Below are 19,684 nucleotides of genomic sequence, written 5' to 3'. Positions count from 1 at the left end.
GAATCACTGAAGAAGGTGTCTGTGGGACTCAAATTCTTGTCAGGGAATGTAATAAACCCCAAGAAAGGAAAAGAACTGTTTAAGCTAAAGGACAATATTGTCACAAGAGCACATAGAAATAAGCTAATCCAGAATTAATTTAGGCTGGAAATTAGAAGATGTCTAAGTACCAGAGCAATACAGTTCTGGAACAGTCTCCCAATAGAAGAAGATAGAGTACTAATACCTGATTGGTTTCAAAATGAAGAAATGAAGTTTGTTCAAAGGGATTTATATATATAAAGCCTACACTAGCAAAAGACTGGACTCAGTGACCTCAGCATACCTTACAGTTTCCTATTCCTTACAGGTGCTTTTTTGTGTAATAGCATTTCTTTCAGCTTTCTTCTTACAGCCCTTTTAAATCTTGTGTTGATATACTGCCCTCTAAGTTTTATTAGCAACTAAGAGACCCCATTTTTATTTTAAAGCATGTTATTGACTTAGTAGGTGGCCTTGGGCAAGTCATGTAACCTCTGCAACTCAGGTGCTAGATCTATAAAATGGGGCTAATAATTCTCACTTTTGTGAAATGGCTAGAGATCTGTATGTGAAAAGTGCTATATCCAGCCTATCAAGTATGATAAATGCTAATAATCATAACAGGAGTAGCAGCCTGCAGGAGCCTGCACTGGGCAGTAGTGCTCTCCTCTCTAACCCCCTGTATGTCAGGTGCTTGAACAGCGGCATGAAGGTGCTGCATAATTATAGATTAATCAATTTGGCAAGTGCAGCTTGTTAACTGCAACAAGGATATAAGAAGGGGGCTGATTCTGGGCTAGATTCAGAAAAGGAGGTTTAGGCTGAAGAACAGGTTTTTGCTGGTGTCTCAATTATCAAGAAAATCTATAACCTAGAAAGAAGAGCAAGTTTAGATTATTTGGAGTTCAGAGCAGGATGAGAACTCTTGTGGTGTGCAACGTGATACACTATGAGAAAATCTGCAAGTTAGTGAATGTAACTACTGCAAGTGTGGATAGGTATTCTTAGCCACAAATACCTGAGAAAACTGTAGAGTTCAAAGAGGGCTTAATGTAGGCCAGGAGTCAGGTTGTTGTGAATACAATGTTTCTATATACATCTAGAATCTGTAAGAGTGAGTGAGTGGCCCAGGGGCTAGAACATGGGACACAATGAATTAACTTTTTTTTCTTAAAATGCAGATAAAGCAGCCCATGCTGTTTGTTTCTCCTTTTCCCTTGCTGCCCTTCTAATACTAGCTTACATTCTGGAAACTTGAAATCGGTCTGTCTGTCCAAAAGACTATAACCCTCTGTATTCATGTCCATAACCTTATCCTGGTTCAGAGGAGTAGAATTTCTCATAGAATGAAGTAAGGGCTATGGACTTCTCAGGATTCAAGGTGGCTGTAGCAATATTTTCTATCAGATTGTTTTAAATTGGCTCATTATTTGTGCAGGGTTTTGGCCATTGGGATGTAGACCCAATCTGGGGTAACCAGCCAGTCTGTGACTTCAGAAGGCAGAGCACACACCAGAGGCAGCTTCTGGGATATTTACATGCCTAGTAAACATGCTGTGACCTAGAAAACAATTATATTCAGCTAGGTGTGTGGGTATGCTTGGGGGACACCGCCTTTGTTTGTTCTCTCTGGCAACTTGTCTCAAATCATGCCATGATGTCACAGAGCACTATGACAATGCTATAGTATTGTGAGACAGTGACACAACGCTGTCATAGTCGGCTATAGTATGTCCATTTCACAATGAAGCATGACAAGGCTCTTAGACAACAATTGGAAATTTTCTCCAGAGCCTGGATATACTAATGGGGCCAGACTGGCTGGTTCCTTTTTTTTTTTTTTTTTTGTAATAGGTCACAAATGGCCATTACATAAAATACTCTCTTTCTATTATGTTAAAACCAGGATAGGACCATATTACTCTTGCTTAAAATATGATCACAACTAAAAAGAGCTAGGAACCTAAATTCAGAACCCACAAAAAAAGGTGTGTGGGTATAAGGGAGAGGACAAGTCCTGCCTTAAGAACTTGCCTTCATCCCAAATTCCCAGGGCCACCCACAGAAACGGCAATTTTGAGTAATTCTGGACTCTAAACAGCTTAGGTGGGTCATGTAAGATGAGAAACTGATTTGGCAAAGCAGGAATAGCTGACAACTTCTAGGAGAGGTGGAAACCTACTCTCCCCTAGTATAGCATGACTAGGGCTAGGACTGTTTCACCATTCTGGGTAAAATCACTGTTGCTGCCTGTTCTCTTGTGTTCGCATAACTGACTGTGCTGACCTATCTAATCAGCTCCATGAGGCATCACCCCTCCAATTCTGTTGTTCTGGGCATTTGTGACTAGGATGCATCAGCCCTGAATTGACTGTGGCATGAATACATGTGGATAAATGGATACATCCACGTGATGGCAAATCTTACCAGTTACAAAGCTGTATTCCAGTAGATGAAAAACAACTCCTGGGTAGAGGAAAGAGCACCATCTGGTGGACAAGTATACCAAATTGAGAGTAATAATCCAAACTTCATTGGCTCACATACCACCTTTTTTAAAATACATCGTGAACTGGCTCGATGGAAAAGCAAACTCATGTACGACAAATTGGGAACCCCTGAAAATATAATACCCTTTGTGGTGTTTAAACAGCTGACCCTACAATCATAATCTCTGTTTCTTAAGTAACAATAATCAAGAGGATTTCACAAATGAGTGGGTTTCAGGCTAGAAATATAACAGCAGAAGGTCTGGACAGGTCTGGAATTGGCTGAAGATTTTGATTTAAAGAACCAGATGAAATTAAAACCCTGGTAGGGCATCTTTTAAAAGGAAAAAAAAGCAGGGGACTCCATTTCATTGTGAGTACAAGGACAACCCTGTAGTTGCTGCCTAGAGGTAAAAGGTACTAACTCTCCTGTTTTTATTCTCTACTGCCACTCTGCGTCTCTTTACTTTTGTTTATTATAGCCACTGCAAAATGCAACCCCCAAAATCTATACAGTTCACTGATATATAGTGCCCCCTTCCCTCCTACTGTTCTCAACTGGAATGTCACTGAATTTCAAGTACCTGATTAGGCACACTGGACCTTTTAATTTTTCTTGTAGTTTGCAAGTAACATCTTGAAAAACTGCAGATTTAAAACAAAAGAAGAAAGCCGAAAAAATATTATCATATCTGATTGTTGTGCTTGGCTCTTACTCTAATCTTTCATTGTATTCCTGCAACAAAAACAATGTAAGAATATGTCAAGGATCTGGGGCTGACAGACAATAGGGTAACTTCCTGGCTGTATGGCTTTACATACTATATATGAAGTTTGCCTTTGGAAGAGTGAAGCACAAGTGAGGGGTCAAGAAATTCAGTCATGTGGTCATTCCCCAGCAATTCTCTCATTAGGGAAATCCAGGGTATTGATTTGAGCTCTCATGTTTTGGGCAGTGAAAATGACTTCCTTCTCGGAGCCATAGTGGAAATCAAGGAATATCATAACTGGGCAATAAGTCGAACAGTAAGAGCATTTGAAATTCAGAACTAGCAATATCAGGAGCAGATTGTGCTGACTTGCCAACTAGTTTCTTTAATAGTATCATAGTACTTGGGGTCAGAAGGGACCTAAACAGATCATTAGCTCTGACCCCTTGCCCTGGGCAGGAACAGGTGCTGGGGTCATATCACCCCAGCCAAATATCTGTCCAGCCTCCTCTTGAAGACCCCCAGGGTAGGAGAGAGCACCACCCTACTTGGGAGCCCATTCCAGAGCCTGGCAGCCCTAACTGTAAAGTAGTGCCTCCTGATGTCCAGCCTGAACCTTCTCTCTAACAATTTGTGGCCGTTTTTCCTAGTAACCCCAGGTGATAAGTAATTGTAGCTACATTGATTGTAATACGACTGGGCTGGAGGTGGCTGCATTTCAGTTTGGGGTGAAGTGATTTCTATCCTTTTTTTTTTTTTGGTCTTTCTTTTGCTCATCTCCCTTAATCAGAGAGGAAGATTAGTAACAATGTGATATAGAAACTCAGGACAATAGTTGCCAACTGGAGGGTTAACCTTCTAGAAAAGCATGGACTATCACTATTCTTGTTAAGCCAATAGGTTTGTAACGCATGCCTTTGGTGGAAGAAACCGCTAGGTTTTTTGCTGCTTTCTAATTGTTAAGGTCCAGATTTTCAACCTTGCCTGCATGAGAGCACATCCATTTGCATGTTACCCTCACTATACATAAATATGTTAAATACATATGTGGCAAATGCAGTATCTTATTGGGCAATACTATTCACCAGAGAACTAAATCCATAGCACCAGAAACAAACAAATGAACATGAACCGACATGAAAGTGAGAACCTACATGTTCTTCTACCTCTCCCTTGCTGCCTTGTAAAAGTGCTCCTTTTACACTTGAACTAGTCTCTGATAGGATCTTTAGCTTCACCCATTTTGTTCCTATTCAGATGTATGTCAAATGTGTCGGGTATCCCAACCAGACACTATCATTCATGTAGCCTCCATCTTAGCTTTGGACCTGTTTGATCAAAACCAAAACCCATAAAGATCAGTGGAAATAAGAATTTGTCCCACTTCATGTACACCGCTAGGCTTGTGCATCTGACACGGGCCTATAGGCTAAGGGAAATTTCTCTGTCTTTCAAAATAAGAGCTGTGTTCAGCTTATTTCCTCAAAGCCATTCTAGCAGACAGATCAGAAAGAAAGGTGCTATTACTGCCCTATACTAAACATTTATTAAGAGGGTTTTTATCTAATAATCTCTCTTTTTCGCTCCACCACTCCTCATATCTACAATATCACCAATTTACCCCTTCAGTTATTTTTTTTTTATTCCTTTTACTTCCTTGGGTGGGGGGATGCTTTTTGGCATGGAAGCAGCCAGGAAACCAGCAAACCATCCTCAAAAAAATATGAAATGTTATGGTTCATATACAAAAGATTCACTGGGTTTCTTTAAAAACAGAAAGATGTTGGTTCCCTCCATTTCCAAGGTTATCTATAGAGATCCTGGTTTTCCCGGATTTAAAAAAAAAAAATCCCCAACTTTCAGATTTAAAAAAGTAACCCCAAATCCACATTTTTTTCATGATTAAAATGAAATGTTACTAATATATAGGTACATCTATAGTGGTGTTTAATTTTAAATCAAGGAAAAATGTGAATTTGGGGTTACTTTTTTAATCTGAAAATTGGGGATTTTTTTTTTTTTTATTAGAGAAAACCAGGATCCCTGGTTATCTGATTGTTTGAACAGCCTGATATTCAGTCTATAAACTGGTTTTCATTTAACAGGTCATGATAGGCACCATCCGTATATTTATGCCTGTGATTCTCCTGCCTTCAGATTCTTCTGTCATCCAACAGGGGCACATTAATCTTTTTAAATATTTCTGAAACTGAGGTATAGAGGAACTAACTGTCTGCTGAATCAAATACGTTTCCCCACAGGGAGTTAAGGTTGTTAACTGCAACACATATCTCCTCACACGATCATACCTTTTGATCTGATTTTTTTTTTTAAATTAAGACTGGTGAAACAAATCTATTATATTCCACGCTCCCACAGTACAGTGGCACATGTGAATGTATTTGCCCAAATTATTCCTATTGTCTCTGATTCCTTCAGTTTCACCTCCCCAGTCTTTGTCATGTTCTTTCAATCCTTTCCTCATTCCACACAAATGTATTTGCTGTGCATGTAACAAGATTGCCTTGCAACCACTGTCAATTAAGATGCAGCCCCCTAACATGAAAATGGCCCTATAATGAATGGCACAGAGTCAACTAGCCACTGCTGAATGTCTTTTCACTAAGCATGCCATGCTGGGAAGCACAAGGGGTTAAAAACCACTCTTCATTCATATGCACAACAATGTGCCATTTAACTGTTAATCCTTTACGCTTAATTCTTTAGCTGCTAGAAGCGTTGTCTGAGCCAACACACTGGCAACAGTTAGCTTTCTTTACTGCCCAAAATGTCTGAGAAACAGGAGGCACAGAAGGTTTCTTTTTCTTTCTGGAACGTCACTAAGCAAAGGGTTGGTTTCATCTGGCTGCTGCTTTTCAGAGCTCACACACAAGGTCATTCTAAGGAAGAACTCATCAGGCTAAAAAAATAAGACAGACTTTGAAACTTTTTTCAAACACTACCTGATTTACATTGTACCTCTGTAAGGTAGGGAAGTACTGATATCCCCCTTGTACAGGTGATTAAACAGAACCAGATCCATAAATATCTTTATCCCACAAAAGAAATGAATGACCAAGCTGAAAAAACACCCCGGCTGTCCTGATTCCTTGCCCCAGACCATGCATACAGACATTCTCTATGATATTCCAGAGGATCTCAACAGGGAACTGCCCTGCTGAAAGCCAATGTCTGAAGACAGTCTTTGTTTCTCCATTCAGCTGGGTTTGGAAAGGATTACTTCAATGACTGACATTATCCCAAGCAACTGCCTTTTTTCACCTGTTTAGGTGAAAAAGGGGAATACTGAAGAGAGGGAAAATCCTGGCTCCAGTGAAGTCAGTGAAGAAGTTCCTATTGATATTTAATTGTACATGTTATTTCATTCATGATCTTCTGCCTTTAGGAAGGAGGAAGAAGGAGGAGAAAGGGATTTATTAAGTCCTATTGATTCATATGTTGATATACCGGCTCATGGTCTTGTGTGAGTTAACTAGTTTCCCAGTCTGAGTTGTCCACACTTCGCTGAGGATCACATGAACAATTCTTCACCCCAATCCAAAATCTGTGCTTTAGGTGTTTAAACACCTGGAAGTAGGTTAGTCAAAGACAGGGGAGACCCGGCTATTGTGGGCAATTTTCTTTGCCCATAAGTAGCCACTCAGAGAAAAGGAAATCATTTTGCTAAAGGACCTTAGCGCATTTCTATTGATGGATGCCCATCTTCCCAACCCCTACAAAATACAAGAGATGACTTCACAGAAAAAAAGCAAAGGCATGCACAGGTGCACAGCAATGAAGAGGTTACTTTTTCTGTCCCTTTGAATTTCAAGGATTAAGAAACAGAGGCTCCAACTCTTTGAGGTTTCATCTTTCACTGAATCTGATAATCCCTCCAAATTTGGCACCATTTTTCATCCATTTGTTCATACTTTTACTCTAGAGTTTCTTTCCTGACAACCACACTGACCTTCTGTTTAAATCCAAGGCTGTGTAAGCAAGGGTTCAGCTATGAGCCCTAGGGTTCTGTTACAGCTTCTCAGGTTGCTTCCCACAGTTGTAGAACAGTCGGGGGGGGGGCGGAATATGCATGAATAATATGCACATTTGGCCACATTCATAGAAGCTGGTTTTGACTCTTGCAGTCTGTGACTTTGGGTCCTTAAACCTCATAAGCTAATAGTTGGTGAGCTGCAACCAGTGATTGTTAGGGAACTTATTCAAGATCCATAAGCCAGAACAAACATGAGCATATCACAGTGGGTTGGGTTGATCCTTTTGTCTACGGACACATGAGAGAGAGACTTGTTGATGCAAACAGTGTTGAATATTCACTTAGTGCTATTGCAGAGTCACACCCCATGCTTCAGTGCTTTAGGAGCTGAGCTGTCTACTTCGTGCTAAGGACAGCACTGGTGCAGAGATGGGAACAGAGCTAAAAAGAAACCACAGAACAAACGGTCCAAATTCTGTGCTTATATAAATTCACTGGGACTCCAGTGACTTAAAAACAGTTACCCCAGCTTTACAGTGGTGTCGGTGAGAGCAGAATTTGTACTCATTGGGAAGGCTCTCTGCTCCCTTAGGCTAAGTCCTTAAGTTAAAGATGGGTCTTGGTCAGAATTGACACATTATATTTTGTCTATATTCAGTGCAAGACTTAATGCAATTAAAGGGACACCTAAAATGTTCTCTACATGAAAACTGACATCAAGATTTTATATCTTATGTATTTTATAGTGTACACATGGGCTAAGTACAGACAATCAAAAAGCCTGAGGCTGAATCAGTTCACTCTTCACAGGTTAGTCTAAGCTGCATAGATCGAACCAATAAGCAGGTGTACAGGCATTCACTTTTGATTCCATAAATGCAGCCACATGCCTGCAGTGGCCTAAGGTAGAAGCTGGAGGGTGGTAGAGCCTGCCTTCCTGTTCAGCTGGAGCAAACACCTTGGGCCAAGTCTAGCCTGCCCACCCTGTAAGGGAGGGGGGAGCCTTGTTGGGGAGGTGCAAAGCATGCTGGGGGCTGTTAACTTGACTCTGGAGAGGATCTGGGGCAGGAGTTCAATAAACTGATTTAGCCTAGATCAGTTATGTCTGATACTACATCCATCCAGCTTTATCTTAAACTAGTTTCGGCCATTTGAAAAGTGGTTTATGTGCACTGAACTTCTGTTGTTCAGTGCACATAAACACAGATCTGAACTGGTTTCCAATCATTTATACCAGTTTGTCACTTCTATTCATAGCTTTAGCATCATCCAGGCAGAGCAAAGGACATGAATTTTGGCTAGGACCTGGGCATTCCCCTAGTATTGAGGGAGTCCCCAGTGTTTATGGAACTAGATGCTAAACTATCTTCCTTATAATCCCCAACAGGGCTCAGAGCCCTCTGGAGTGCCATTTGCTCTGCCAATCACCATCTTGTGAATGCCCACTTTTAAGTGGAACATATTACATCAGCACTAGGGCTCCTTTAATGTATGTTGAAGACTGAGCATGGACAGCTCACTGTCAGCTTCACATCTCTGTTCAGTGTATACAGAGACCATGATCCATTGTGGCTGATCACTGCCTGCAATCAAAGACAATCACTTGATACACCATTTCTTTTCCTCTACATGGCTCTTCATATGGCAACTGAAAACATGCATTTCTTTCTCTTGCTTGTTCTTACTTCCTGCCTCCTTTCCCCCTTTTGTGATAGTGACCCACAAGTGATCTTTCTTAATAGCAAAAACGGTGCAGAAGATGATTCAGTTCGACTCCACAGGTTTTGAATATTGCCACAGTAACTGGTAATTGATATCTGAAGCCTTGAGTTATATACACTGAGTTCTCTCATATCGTCTGCCCCTGAGTTTCTATTAGGGGCAGACTATGTGAGACTTAGTGAGACTTCTATGACTTAGATGAACAGTCACACAAGTAGAGGATAGAAAACAAAAGAAAGTCTGCTTACTTCCCTTATTGCTGTTTTAATAGCTTGTCGTATCTTTTAAGCAATGTCTTCAGAGTAAAGTTGACTTACAGAGCTAAACCCATACAAGGAAATGTTTTTTTGCAGGCTGTGAAATTGACTCTTTCAGGAGGTTATCATCATGACAAATGTAGCACCAAGACTTTAGTGACTATAGCAGCATAAATTACCTTTACAGTTATGCAACCTAGGATAATGATATAGGTACTCAAATCTCACACTTCAAGGCATCAGCTGATCATCTGTTGAGGTCAAGAAGGAACTTTTTCCCCTGTGAACAAGCATTTCATAATTAACCAGGTGCCTTCTGGGGGATTTCCCTTTCCTCTGAAGCCTCAGGGTTACTGTACTAAGCTTATTTCTCTGTTATGGTGGTTCCTGTGGAAAGATATAAGAAAGTTCAAGCTGCCCATGTGTTGTCTCTGGGAGAATAGTATTTCACAGTAGTTGCCTGGGAAGACTAAAAGGTGCCAATGGGGACCTTTTGATTAATCTAATTATATAATAACATTTGCATTTATATAGCACTTCCTATCAGGGTTTTTTAAGCCTTTCTCAGATCCTGTGGGTGTTGGCTGCAGCCAAGGATGCGGATTTTGGCTAGGGTGTGCCAGTGCTCCCGCTGGGACCAAAACTGGAGGTTCCTAGCTTGAAGGTCTTACTCCTCCACTCAGGGTAAGACCAATCATTATATTTGGGGTCAAGATGGTAAGATTGGTATAGACTGTGGGGATTTTTGCTTTTCTCTGTAGCTGGGGACATGGCCCTCTTTCTGGGATCTCTTGAGCATATGTTAACAACCTTTTACAGGAAGCAGAATGTTCGCTGCTGTAGTGCCCCTGCCTTACCAGGTTAGGGTGTGATGTCTTGTGTTTCATCAGCATTAACTGTGTAGTTTTCCTACGAGGTTAAATTATGGATTTGAATAGGATTGTTTGGACAGGGATCATCCTGCCCTAGGCAGGGGGTTGGACTATGGGACCTATGGGAGTCCCTTCCAGCCCTACTTCTCTGATTCTAACCAAGAATTTCAAAGGACACGGATTCACAAGCATATACAGGTGCTCAGCTTCTGCTGAACCACCACTTTGGCATCTAAGTCCAAAATGTATATCTTCAAAGACCTAATTAACTCTAAAGTAAACCCAAGTCCCTATGGACCCACATTTTTGTCTGTGACAAATTTTCCTAAATATTAGCTTCTGCCCAGAACCACATCTATCTCCATAGATAAACCATTACCTAATGTCTCAGCTTTGCTGGTATTTACAAAATAGGTATCCCCCAACTATCTCAGTTGAGAAGCCCGATCTAGTAGGTATTTAGAAGGCATATTTGCCAAATCACCCTTCAAACAAAATGCAGCCACAGAATACACTCCACCTTTTTCCAACAAGGCAGTAATTGGAGTACTTGCCTAGGATGCAGAAGGCCCTGGTCAAATCCCTCCTCTGCCTGAGGTGCCTTCATCTAATATACCACTACCAGAAAAGTGTCCTGACAAGGAAGCTATAGGATATTCCAGAGTGTGGCTCTCTCACTGATGAAGCTTTCCCTCATTAAGCTGTGGGTTGTAGAATCTCTGCCAGTAGAAGCTTTTAAGTGCAGGTTAGCCAACCGTTCATCTGCAATGGATTAGAGATGATTCTGCCTTAAGCAGGATCTTGCACTACATGACCCCTTTCACCCTTATCCTTTTGTGATTCTTTGGTTTCTTTCTCTCTCTTTCTCTCTCTCTCTCTCTCTCTCCCGCTTTCTCTCGCTATGAATATTTAATTGTGCCAAATAAAATGAAAAGCTCCAACAGGAGACACAGAGAATCTCAACCCAGGATATCCTATATTGTATTGGTTAGGGTATTCTCTTCTGTCAGAGTGGAGATGTGGGTTTGATTCCTCTTAATTTGAGAAAGAAGTAGGATTTGATCATGGATCTCCTCTATCTGAGAAGGACCTCCTGATGCTGTTTTTGGGAAATGCCTAGCTCCCAGAAAGTTTGAGTGGAGAGAGTGCCTCCCTACAGGCAAGAATTAGGCATCTAGCTCTTGGATCTTGTAGTGGCTGGATAGGGCAGCTCCCTATTCAGTATCTGTTTTTTTGTGGATCCCATTTTTAGGCATCAGCTTCTTCCTATGTGTTGTGTGGGGAGCCTAGAAATTTAACTGGGGTACTGGTCTCCATTAGGGAGTAGGATGCATCCATCCTTCTTTGGATCTAGCTCAAAGCAGTATTCAAACTTTGGTGAACTTGGCTTCCCTTGGCCCCCACATAGCAGGGAAGTAATAGGGACATCACCGCAAAAACAAAGAAAGGAATAGCTTCACTAAATGGCTTGCCCAGGAACACACAGGATCTAGTGAAATCAAGAATGCAGCCCAGGTTGTCTGAGTCTTAGACTTATCTATCAGTCACAAGACAACCTCTTATCATTATATTTGCAATTGTCTTTTAACCTCAGAATACTGCCTAATTCTTTATTTTTAGGGGCTGGAGGGAGTGGAATAGATGAGTGGCTTGAAATGGGGACACATAATCCAAGAAATCCTAGATTCTGTTGCTGGATGACACTGGCTTCAGACTTGTTGGGCACTCAAGCTGCCTAACTTCACTGAGGTTTCCTAACAATACCCCTTTTCCTTTATGTAGGAGTCCTGTGAGTCTTTAAATAGTTGACCCAATAAAAGACATTAAAGAAGGCCAGTCATCTTTAACATGTGGGGTGGCACATAACTGTGAAATGAGGCTGCCTCAATCTATACTTATTTTGTCAATTAAAAGCTGAAATCTTTAGGGGAATTTCCCTCCTATTTCTGAAGATCAGAGATGTGAAGACTTGGTTTTCTCTTCTTTCAAAATGACAATGTTGTGAAAGCATTTTGCTGGACCCAGACGTTCTTCTGTCTCCAGATATTAAAGATATGGTTATAGTCCTCCCTGAGTCACTTCAAAAGTGATATTTATGGTAACCACTGCCTTGCTAGAACCTCAGGTTGCTTTGGGGGGAGCAAATATTGTGGAAGAAAAACTGAGGGTTAAGAGTAGAGTCACTGTTTCACACTGTTATGGAGGACTGGTGTCTAAAAGGCATGAAAGCTCTGTGCTTTTGGTCAGTCTAGCAAGGAGGAAGGATATGCAAAAGAGAAACCAATGGTGTATCTGTGATGTAAGAAACCCTAAGTGGCTTGACGGGAGAAATGTATAAAAAGGCTAGTGCAAATAGCAACTTCAGGAACTTGATTTTTGACAGAGATTAAACAGCATACCTGAAAGGGATTCGGAGCCAGTGTTTGGATTTTGGTTTGGATCTATCTTACAGATGTATGTAAACAGTTAACTTTTGGATCCAGATTCAAACTACCAGAGTTCAAGAATCTTCAAATCCAGGATCCCAGTTCAGGTCTGTCTGTTTTTTTGGTTTCTCAGTTTCTTTTTTCTTTCAGCTATTTGACTATAATCTGATATTGCAGGTATGCTTTGAACTGGCAATGCCCAGTACACACCCTCATGGTTAGCTGAAAGCAGTGAAGTGTTCATTTACAATGTCACTGCGGCAGATGCCATGCAGACAACAGGCTAGGGAAAGGCTCATATGTTTCATTAGAGAAAGGTGACAGCATTTGACAGCCATGTTGTTAGTATTAGTCCATTACACTCACTTACGTAGCACTCAACTAGCTAAGATAAACGTTTTCCATACACATTAAGTTCTAAATTGTATACGTAGAGCTTCAGATTTGTGTGTTTAAACAGTGCCTACTTTGTGACAAAGACCTGGTCCTGTTCTCACACCAGCTTAACTCCATTGGCGTTGATATTTTTACTGGCCATGGTCTCTGAGGAAACAGTCATGGAGCTGGTCACTCCATTCAGTGCAGCTGCAAGTGAAAGGCGTACAGGAGGAGAGAGGTAAGGACCCTCATGGACATCAAACCATTGGCGAGTCAAGTGTTAGCAAATCCTTTATTCACCATGCTCCTCCCTCATCTTTCTCCTCCCATATACAACTTCCCCCTCCCCCGATGCCAGGTACAGGTGATGCCAAAGGTTTCCTTTGCACTCTGTAGGCATGAACAGCAGAAAAGCGTTCCTCAAAAAGCAGCAAATCCAATCACTTTGGCTTTGGTGGAACCAATTGTCCCATGATTTGACAGCTGGTAAGTGGGACTAGAATCAGGTCCCAATTTCACATCTGAATGCAGTGCAGAACTGTGTACATAGCTGAAACTACAGACGTTCAAAAGTATTGGGATGCAAAACTACAACCAGAATTTAGATACAGCTTTGAGGTTCCTTTTCAACCCTGAGGTTTAGCGGGTAAAACCAGCACTTTTCGAGGATGACTTTTCAAATTGCTGAAAGAACCTGTCACTTGCCTCTCAGGAAAGTCCCTCAGCACAGGAAATGCATTGCCCAAAAATCTCCTGATGCAGGATGATCATCAGACTGATTATCACGGATGACGTGAATTGGAGTGTTATTGCTTCAGTCATTGCCTGCCACCACCTCAGCTATAAAAAGGGTGGTCACTGCTCTGTAGGATTCTATGAAGTACTACGTCGGTTTGAAAAGGCAAGATGGTAAGAATCTGTGGCATGTTGTCAACCTTGTTTAAACATGTCATTAATTTAATTATCTCTAATAGGCCATGCTGTTGCTAGTCAGTCCAACTGTCCCTATTTGGGATTTGATATAAAAAAGATACAGAACTTGTATGATTGTTCAGAAGAGCATAGGCGGCTGGCAGGGGGTGCATGAGCCGCCCCCCGATGGGGCCAGTGCCCCCCCAGTGGCTGACACTAATGCTGTCGGTAAGGCTGGTGCCCCCCGGCAGGGTCGGCGGCCCTCCAGATTCAGGAGGCACCAGTCATTCATGCAGTAGCTTGGAAAACGTAACCTGAATCACAAGTAAACACTCAGAAGTCCATACAATTGGGCCTACACTGTTATCGGCTCACAAGGTAGCTAATCTAAAGGTAGCTTAGGTAAATCAATATGAAATGCAGCTCACCTTTTACTGCATTATAGATATACCCTTCATGGCATATATTTCTTATCAGTATCCATTTGCAGAAGGGAGATTTAACTGAATCATTGGCATGATTACTATTCTTAATATAAGTAATATAATGTTATCATCATATCACAGTATAATACTATAGGATTATTATTTCTATGAGCAGTAATGATCAACCAATTATTAAGGGGAGGACAGTAAAGCTGGAGTAGCTTTAGAAATCTAAGTCTCAGAAATGGGTCTCAAATTCCTGTCTCACTCTTGTCTATAAACCATGGGGTTCAATTTTCCACTGCCCAGCAAAAGGAACTTGGGAAGGGTCCAGGACCAGCTCTGGGTCTGAATTCTGCATCCACGCCTCCTGTCCCTAGAACAAATTTACCTGAAATAATCTAAAAATGCATGAATGGTAGCTTTGTGCCAATCCAGGTGCACTAGAAATTCAAGACTTAATCACTCAACAATACTAGCTGAGTTTAGCTAAACATCTAGATTTTAGGCCATTGTTGTTGTTTTCTGACTGCGGCAATACAGTTCCTAGGAAAAGGGTGGGGCTGTCAGTGCTGTTTGCATACCTATAATACGTGTGTATGGTTGGTCACACAGTCATAGCCTGTGCATTTTTATACATCTCCTTAAATCTGGGGAATTTTAAATACAATATGTCATAGTTCAGTTCTGTGCTGTGGTGGTTGAGTAGGTTTGGACAGGAGCTTTGAGGGGAGAGGATGTGGAAAAACATTTTCTTTACATGCAGGACTCTGAACAGCTCTGAAAAACCCTATGCAATGCGTTTTCTTAATTGCAGACCGACCCTCAACTGATATTTTTATACAGAGGAATGATTTAACTGAACACCACATTGCTCATTATGTTTAGGATGTGTTAACTGCACTTAAAAAATAAGCACTCACAGGTTTGAACAACAAATATGATAAGCGTGATCGTATCATAGCAAGGTTACAACTTTTGCAGGAGGAGCATCTCCAGATCATATAAAGTAGCATGTGTTCAGTTATTGTCAGACTGCGCCATGGAGATTATACAAGTTCAACCTTCCTACAGTCAGGTGAAATAGCCAAACCTCTCCTCATACACTAACTCACTACAGTTAATTGTCAGTCCCAACCCCCACACTGCACTGCACCACAGCCAGTTCAAGACTGCCAATAGCAGAGACCCAGTGGCAAGTGCAGATCCAGTGGCTGGACTCACTGTGCCCCTCACTGCCTGCTTCCAGCAGCAGAGACCTGGCTCATTTGATGCGCTATGGGCGGGTGATCCTGGACTGGGCAGTGCTGGGCATGCAGCAGGGACAGTGTGGGTCCCAGGTGTGGGCATTGCACGTCTTCATGGATGGATGTGTAAGCTGTGGTACCCAGTACCAAGGGCAGTGTCTGTGGTTGGAGGGGGTTGGGAAGGAAGGGGAGGCAGAGGGAGAGTGTGCTGCTAGCTCCAGCTCTCTCCAGAGCAAGCTGAGATTGTAGTAAGCATTATGCTGTGACTGCTTAGAACACATTTTGACTTGTAATATGTCACGGTAATACTTGCTATAATCTAAATATACCACATGTTGAGTGTCCCCTGCAAGAAAGCCCTGAGACACTATTTAACTGCCAGTCATACCTGCTGACCCAACATTTGCAATAGGTATAGGAATGTTAACCTTTCCTTGTACCCTAACTCACTGTAGCCTGGTAGTCTGCTATAAAACAAAAAAGATACCAGAACCAACATAAGAAAAGACAGAGAATACGAGGTACTGGGCAAGTTTAGGAAACTCTTAACAACTGCTCAGGATTCATTCACCGCCATGTAGTGACACTCCAGCAGTCTAACTGCAGAATACAATTCAGTTTAATTCAAATAATTTAGGACTCATTGGAGCTACCTGCTGTGTGAAGTACATGAGCCAAAGAAGAGACAACTGCCATCCGGGCTCTTTGGTACTTAGAAATTGTGTCCATTGCAATTTCTACTGAGATGTTGCAGTACACTTCATTCTGAATATTCAGCTAGGTCTGCCATCCAATACAGAGCAAAAGAAAGTGGGATTTTGTATTGCTGTAGCTGGAAGACAACTCAAGGCTAGTATTTTCTGTATTTATTTTCACAGTTGTTTCACCATCACACATAGTCTATGTATGGTAACATGCCTCACTGTGCTCTTGAAGCTACTCAGTTGACCACAAGAGATAAAAAACAATGATGGGTTGTAAAATGAAAAACTATCAAATGAACCTAGTTTAACAGACTATGAACAAAATTAGTTTGGACTAGTAGAACGCTGAGCTTTGAGTCAGAAATCTTAGGGTGGAAATCTTCAGTATCCATTTGTACTGCCCACTAATACTTCTACCTACAAGAGCACATGATTCTGGGAGAGTAAAATGGCGCTATAAGTTAGTAGGGAAAATGAAAAACTTCTTCCCTCTAGTCTCAAGACTCTAGTCTTCTTTAACTCAGAATCAATATGCATTTTTGTTCATTCACTAAACTTTAAAGTCCGGACAGAAATGTACGCAATCATGTTTACACAGCACCTACCACTGGTGCTTCCACAAGCTTAATAATAGCAAATATGATCTCGTCCTGATACCTGCGATGCAAAAATGTGTTTCCATATCTTTAGAAGGCAGGATTTTGTCTATCTTGCTTGAAAGTGGAGATGTATTTAATGAATCTGAATTTTGAAAAACACCTTGGCTTGTCTCTCTGGGCTGCATCAGTCACATTGTTACATAGCCTATCAAATCCATTGTGTTATTAGGGACCCCAGATAACAGATATCATTTCTATCTATTCAGTCAGATTTTTGCAAAGCTCATGACAATTTCCTATTGATACAATTTCTTCCCAAAGTCTCTACTCAATATAAAATTCACATTAAAGTCAACTATACAGCTCAATTAAAGGAAGGTTGGCTACTGATTCTGACATTTTAGGGGATTTTTTAATACAAATGTTTGGACTTCATCTTAGTGGTATATATCCATGATAGGTTTTCAGGGATGGTCTAGCTCCCAGTGAGTTTTTAGTGTTAACATGCTTTTCTTTCCCCTGTTAAAATAAGCAAACATTTGCAAGAAAATGTCATGTTTGTATCAGCCATTCTGCCTTCTTAATTGTGAAAGAGAATTATGAAAGGAGAGAGAGGGAGATAGATGAGGAAAGAGACAGAATGGAGAGAAGCAGAGAAGTAAACAAGGAAGAGTAAGAAATGAAAGGAGGAAAGGGGGAAAAAAGATGAGTGCATGTGGGAGTGAGGGAATGAGAAAAAGTAATGAAACTTCATTGACCAGGACAGAAAAAACAGAGGAAAAGAAAAGAAAGACGTTATACTCTAGTTGTTAGGACACTGCTCTGGGACTTGGGAGTCTTCAGATCAAGTCCCATCTGCCAAACTTCCTTTGTAACCCTGGACAAGTCACTTAGTTCCAATACTTCCCTTTCCTATCTGTCAAACACAGATAAAATAACTTTCTTCCCTCTCAGGGGTGACATGAGGATAAATACATGAAAGACTGTGAGATGCTCATACCTTTCTGTAAGGGGATCATATAAATATGTGCTCTGGGAGGTGGTGGGGGGGAGGCATTTTAATTACAGCTACTCTAATTAAAGCACCCGGAGGGTCACACGCATAAGTATCCCCGCACTGAATAATGGTGGTGGGGACACTTCACCTTGTTGAACAAGCTTTAGTTAAAGTGCCCCCACTGCTATTTTTCAGCACAGAGACACTGATATTCATGACACTGGAGTCTGCTAGAGCATGGTAATTACCGTGCTCCAGCAGATTCAGTTGAGTGCAGCACTCAAAGAGGGATGTGGACAACACGGAGAGGGTCCAGAGGAGGGCCACTCGCATGATCAGGGGGCAGCAGGGCAGGCTCTACGAGGAGAGGCTACGGGACCTGAACCTGTTCAGACTCCACAAGAGAAGGCTGAGGGGGGATCTAGTGGCCTGTTACAAACTAGTCAGAGGGCATCAGCAGGCACTGGGGGAGTCACTGTTCCCCCGAGCACTCCCAGGAGTGACTAGAAATAAGGGTCACAAGCTGGCAGAGGGTAGATTTAGGTTAGATACCAGGAGGCGCTACTTCACGGTCAGGGCGGCTAGGATCTGGAACCAACTTCCAAGAGAAGTGGTGCTGGCTCCTACCCTGGGGGTCTTTAAGAGGAGGCTAGATGTACACCTTGCTGGGGTCATTTGACCCCAGTACTCTTTCCTGCCATGGCAGGGGGTCGGACTAGATGATCTACTCAGGTCCCTTCTGAAACATAGTTTCAGAAACTATGAAACTATGAGTCTGCTCCAACATGTTGTAATTAAAGCGCATCAGAGCAGCCTCAATGCACATGTATAGATACCCTTAGATTTGGTGGTGAGGAGGTGGGGGAAGGGAGGAACTTAAAAGAAAAGCAGCCTATTTCAAAGAGAATTTGCAAGCTTTGACAAATCTGTTCATGACATTTAATAGTGTTAGTTTTTTCTTTCCAGTGGAATGAAAATATGCATTAGACAACTTCTGGAGTTAGAAACTCTTATGAAAAACAACAATTAAGGCAAGTAACAAACAGCTACTACAAGGATGTCTCCCAGAAGGAGAGCAGATTTGACATAACTATTTACCCATATTTTCAGTTCTTCTTTCTGTGCACAACAAAGATCCACTAAACAGTAGAGTTTTGGGGTATTAAAAGATTTTGATCTACCTCCAAAAAATTCTTACTCATTGGAATTAAACTGTAGCTATCCTTTTGTAATAGCTCTTCCCATGTCCTTTTTTTTTCCATCTACCCTGCCTGTGTCACTCTTCTGTCACTTCTAACAATGACCATCATCTTTGTTTAGAAAGAGTCCAAAACACTTTGCAATTATTCATCTACATGTACAGATGTATAGGGGTGTCAAATTTACCTCGAGCCTCAGGCCAGATCTGGAGCATGGAGGCTCCTCCCAGGCCTGATCCATGGAGACCGCTGCAGCTGCAGGGGTCCACATTAGGGTGGCAGCATGGGTCGGGTCTATGTTTGGGTGGCAGGAGCATAAGTCATGTCTGCAGCCAGGCAGCAGCTTAAGTCCAGTGGCAGGGTCAAGTGCATGGGCCTGCTGCTGATGGCCACATCCATCAGAGTCCCTGGACCCCATATTCTAAGGCAGACTTCACCCAGCAGTCTGTCAGACTACTGGTAAGCCCAGCAGAATGGTTCTGTGGGCTGAATCAGGCCTACAGGTCATATGTTTGACATCCCTGATTGACTACTAAAAGACAGCCACACCTGGGGTAGGACTCAGCAGATGTTCTTTTGGGGACATGGGAGGCAGTATGATCCAGTGGATAGGAGCTTAGAAAAATGATGAGTTGATTCCATTTCTCAGCACTGCCGTTGGCTTGCTTGGTTGACTATAGGCAAGTCATTTTACAACTCTGCTTCTTGGCTTCTGTAAAATGGGGATAACGC

The sequence above is a fragment of the Crocodylus siamensis genome, chromosome 2 (assembly GCF_052110815.1).
Source record: "Crocodylus siamensis isolate JL-2025a chromosome 2, ASM5211081v1, whole genome shotgun sequence".
Taxonomy (NCBI): Eukaryota; Metazoa; Chordata; order Crocodylia; family Crocodylidae; genus Crocodylus; species Crocodylus siamensis.
The sequence above is the reverse complement of the archived record's forward strand: the minus strand, read 5'-3'. Positions refer to the sequence as shown.